Genomic DNA, 5334 nt, shown 5'->3' with positions numbered 1-5334 from the left:
GAGCTTGAGTTTTTCCTTATTCTCTGTCAATAACATTTATGCTAATTTAGTTGTCTGTGTAGTTCCTACATATTGTTAAATATATTTTTCTTTTAAACCTAGAGCAATTTTATATTCTTATTTCATTATCAGTTACTTTATGAAGTTTGTCAGGGTCATAGAGTCATATGCTACTATTATGCCACATAGAAAATAATGACAATCTATTGGAGAAATCAAACCCTAAGGAACTTTTATTTTTTTTTTATTTTTGATCAAATATGTTGTGTAATGAAATAATCCGAATTTCATAGTAAGAAAATTCCAGCTGGGTGTGGTGGCTCATGCATGTAATCCCATCAGCTTGGGAGGCTGAGGCAGGAGAATTACAAGTTCAAAGCCAGTCTCAGCAAAAAGTTAGGTGCTAGGCAACTCAGTGAGACCCTGTCCCTAAAATACAAAATAGGGTTAGGTATGTGGCTCAGTGGTATAATACCCTTGAGTTTCAACTCTGTTACCCACCCACCCCTCCAAAAAAGTAAGAAAATCCCAATAAATATATCTGAAAATAAAATCTTCAAATCTAATGCAACACAGCTTCTCATATTTTAGAGCAACACTTATAAGGTAGAAAAAAAAGAATGCTTAGAATTCAAGAGTAGGTTGCACATCAATAATAAAACAGGTGATTAACCTAAGGGAGAAGAGGCCATAAAATTACTTGCTACTATTCTCACAAAATGGAAGAAACATCCTCTTAAAGAGGATTTCAAGTTCTTGCCATGTGGTTCGAAAGTGTGACCCATGAGAATACAGATTTCTTATAGTAGTGTCCCTGACCTAGTTAAGAGAAAGGGTATTGTGTTAGGAGATGGTAATATTCTCATCACTGAAAATACTTAAGTGTGAAGGAGATATCTGCTTAGTGGAGACAGGATAGTTAGGAATGAAATTTTTGAATTGGCAAAATGTACTTTAGATTCAAATTCTTAAATTCTGTGGAAAAATTATTAGTGGAGCAGACCTTCATGTAGCATAAGAACTGAGATGGAGACCTAGTTCTCTGGGAAAACTGTGAGTGCCCAAGCAATGTTTTACCATCTTCTGTTTCTCCTTTAGATCTAGCTAGAAACTCAAGGGGAGCTACTTTCCTGTATATGCTGTATAATATATATATTTTACATTATACGATATCAAATTCCAAATAGTAAATTTAACATTACTAGAAAGTAATGAGTAGTACTGAGTAGTACTTCTCTTGAAAATTTTAAGTACTGAGGAGTACTTCTTTTGAAAAATTTAAGGCTTTCCTTAGTTACCTGGGACCAGCTTGAGATAGCAGTTTCCAATATGATTCCCCAAACTCATGCCAAGGGCTGTGTGGGCCCCATTCTACTTGTGTTGTTTTTTGAACTCTGTCTCTATGCAAAAGGTCAAATAGATGCCCCAGAACTTAATACAAGGTAGTTTCCTAAAGTTTCTGTGTTTGAACTCAAGCCTGGCAATTGCTTACCACCATTTACCAGCATGTTATTCCTTTGGACAGATTGAATGAAAATTGGTTTTTGAATGGTGTGACTTGTTGATTCTCATACACATTAGACTCAGACTGAATTTAAGCTCTGGTTTATTGATGGTCCACTGAGAAACCCTGGGCTTAAGCCATATGTGTTTTTATGTGTACATTATCATTCATTCATACGCCAATGTTGGTTAAGCCTCCAGGAAAAAGCAATTCAGGGCAACAGGCAACCTTTACCCTGTGTACTTGTGTCACTGATGAATTCCTGATGGCCACATCATCCTGTGCATGGTCTCTGTGCCATGCCCGCTGCAGCAACAGAGCTGATCTTTTCCACAGACTTTGAAGACTTTTCCTCCTCATATCTAATAAGATTTTCTCATTGATATCCTCTTTTGTACCCAGTTGGTGCCATGATGTTATCCTGTCACAGGTCAGCCTTAAGCCATGCTGGATAAAGAACAGATGTTCATTGAGTAAATAAAAACATTTATTACTCAACTTGTGAATTATTTGTCTATCCTTTCCATTGTTAGTTGTGTATGGAAAGCAAGGGTATGGTCAAAATTGAAATAAATTACATTCAAAGGAAGCCATGTTTAAGACCTAGGAAAGTTCAAGAGAATATATTATTGGAATTATGTGTTAGTCTTAATTATACCATATTAATTCCAAATAATAAGTTTAACATTACCAGAAAGTGAACTGCTATTTACATTTTTCTGTTTAATCTGGATGAAATTTGCATTCATGGTCATTGTGAATAATGCATAGTAATAACTCTGGAGAAGGCCAATGGAGTATTATCCATAGTTAGTACAATGGATAATAAAACCATTATGGGAGATGATATAATTAAGTACACAGTATTAGAGAATCATAGACACAAGTAATTTCATATTATTGCAATATAATCAGGTTGTATTAAACCATTGCATTATAGATGATAGCACTGCTGATTTTTTTTCTGAAAATATAAAGATGTGACATTAGTAAAAGATAGAAAATTTTGCAATATAGAATATAAAGGGAGAATTTTTGAACTTGAAGAGGATGAGAAGGTGTTTGAAACTTCATGTTCACTGACTGATGATCAATAAAAATGTACATTCTTTCCTACCCATTATTCTATATAATCATCAATTAACAGAGGTTTTACTAATAAATTTTAATGCAAGTGTTTATATAGACAGGAGCATCAGAGGAAAAAAGGAAATGGCTTAGGGTTCTGTATATCCTAAGGGTGGCTCTGATTATCTATTTAAGAAATTGGTCTGGGTACCATAAAAAGTCCTTTCTAACTCTAACAGGTGGTGACTGTATATTTTTTATCTTTTCATAAATATATTTGGCATTATTTTATCAAACTTAATAAGAAAAAGCAAATGGAAGAAGAGTAAGTTTGATGTGCAAATAAGATAAAATACTGTGGGATTGGCAAGACAAAAAACTGTATCAGATGTGAATACTATAAAGAATAACAATTCAATCTTGACTGAGTCCAGTAATTAATTTGACTACCTCACTAGCATGCAAATTATACAAATTACTTATATATAAATGCAATATCAAGGATAAGCAAGGTCTCCAGTGAATTATAGCATCTAAGTTTTTAGTTCCACGTGAGGACATAGCTAAACCTTGGGGATTTACCAGGAGTGCAAAATTCATCATGCTAGTGGAGCAGCCCTGAGAGATCTGTTTTTTATTCCACTTTAAGTGAGAGTCTGAGGAGAGCAGAATGTCTCTGCTGAAAAACCTTTTTTCACTGCATAACCAGAGCCACACATTTGGACAATGGGGTTCTTGCTCCATAAGTCAATATACTTGAGAGTTCCTCAGCCAGGCCTGGCCATGGCCTACCATGCACATGGTGACTCTCCCATTTACCAAAGCATCTTTCTTTCCAATATGGGTTCAATATAAGAGTTCTTTAAATTGAAAAATACTAAGAATTCAAATTTCCCAGGAGTTTAAGCATTCCTCCAAAAAAAAAAAAGAAATAAGTCAACCCCAGATCTTCAATCAGGGAATAATGGGCTTGATTATTATTTAAGATAGGGATCTCTGAAATCAGAATTTTTTCCCTTGAAGTGTAAATAACAAAGCATGAAGCATTATATTACTCAGGGGCAAAAATAGAAAAGATACAGCCATAGGTGCTGTCACTGATTCCCAGGAAGGGGATGGGACGTGTTAGAGATTTGTAGAAGAAAAGTTGAATAGTAGCCCCAGTAGTGTCTCAAAACTAATTTATCAAGTTTCTTAGAAAATTGGGGAGGTAGGGTACCAGGGATTCAGAAATTGTATAGCATATTGGATACATATGTGTCTTAGCATCAGACAATTTGACGTTAAACCTCATTTACTATTTATTAGCTGTGTCCTCGTAACAGAGGATCTGTGTATCGTTTTGCAGCTTGTGTACTGCCCAATTATCTTAGTGCGTGAGGAAACAGCCAGTGATCTTGTTAAGAGACACTCAGATTGCTTCTTTTGAAAGTAGGGAAGCCCTTTCTTCATTCCTGCAAAGATACTATGCACTATCTGATCTAATCTTTTGTGTTAACCTCTCTGAGTCTCAATGTCTTCATCATAATATTCACTCTGCAGGAGTGTGAAGATTATAGATAACTTGTGTAAAGAGTATCCAACAGTAAACGCACTGATTAGAGGCTGTTAGTTTAATAAGAATCTTAGTGTTCAGCTGTGTGTGTGTGTGTGTGTGTGTGCGCGCGTGCGCATGCATGGGGGATTATACAATCATGTGATATCTTCTAGGAGATTACAAAATATTTGTGGATGGTAAAATTTAGACAGTAATCATACTAGGTGGAAAAAAACCAGAGTGTCCAAGGGGATTGAGTAAAACTACCTATCAGAGGCTGGGGCATTCTACTACACATTAAATATAACTTCTTACAGAAAGTTTTGAAAATTCTGTTTTGGAAAATGCACATTCATTATGATTAATAATATAAAAAATAATCCAGGAAAAGAAGCCTGGAGTGCAGTAGCATGTTAACAGCAAAGAAGAAACACAGTGGAGGAAATTTTTGGAGTTAAAGAACTTGGTTTAGACCTTTGGTCTGCTCTGCCAGCTTCATGTTTTTTAACAAATTATTCTCTGAGCTCCCACTTCCTCAGTAAAAGTGTCTTATATAATAGAACCCATTGAATGCTTTTCCTGTAAGAATTAAATGGCATTATGAGTTTTATAACTATAAATATTTATATATGCATTCCATGTGCCCTGTATGTTTTTTAACAGTTTATTGCCAATATACTGAGGTTAGGCTAGTTTTTCTGTAGCTGAAGATTTGAACAAAGAACTATTCAGGCTAGGAATTGCCTGTAAGAGAAACTGATAAAACATCATTTGGGTGCTAATTTGTTGATTGTAAAAGTGCATGGTGATTGCTTCTTGGTCTTTCAACTAAGATCAAGGGTAGTATCTGTTCTTATCAGTTTAATATCTGATACGTCCTCCATGTGAGAAAAATATATTTAGTGGATTTTTGGATGAGGGAGATGGAATAGGAGCTTGCTAGATTCACTCCACTCATTGACCTGGTATTGCAGTACTTCCAGGAATGGTGTACCCCCATCCTGTTTTCCGGTTGTTGAAAGCAGGTTCATGGGCTAGGGCTGGGGCTCAGTAGCAGAGTGCTTGTCTAGCACATGTGAGGCATTGGGTTTGATTCTCAGCACCATATAAAAATGAATATATAAAATAAAGTTGCATCTACATGATGAAAAGATGAAAGGTAATTCCTGTTCTAGTTTCCATTTCAATCTTTTCTACTTGTGTAGGAAATTTTAGCTTGAGATCC

General features: G+C 35.4%; 1 non-coding gene across 1 annotated transcript; it reads left to right on the top strand.

Moving 5' to 3' along the window:
* The first annotated feature begins 4917 nt into the window (after positions 1 to 4917).
* Positions 4918 to 5108, top strand: LOC114089332 (U2 spliceosomal RNA). Its single transcript, XR_003582156.1, has one exon. It is a non-coding gene; the product is annotated as a U2 spliceosomal RNA (small nuclear RNA).
* The last annotated feature ends 226 nt before the right edge of the window (positions 5109 to 5334 follow it).

The sequence above is a fragment of the Marmota flaviventris genome, chromosome 13 (genome assembly GCF_047511675.1).
Source record: "Marmota flaviventris isolate mMarFla1 chromosome 13, mMarFla1.hap1, whole genome shotgun sequence".
Lineage (NCBI taxonomy): Eukaryota > Metazoa > Chordata > Mammalia > Rodentia > Sciuridae > Marmota > Marmota flaviventris.
This window is presented reverse-complemented; position numbering and strand designations above follow the sequence as displayed.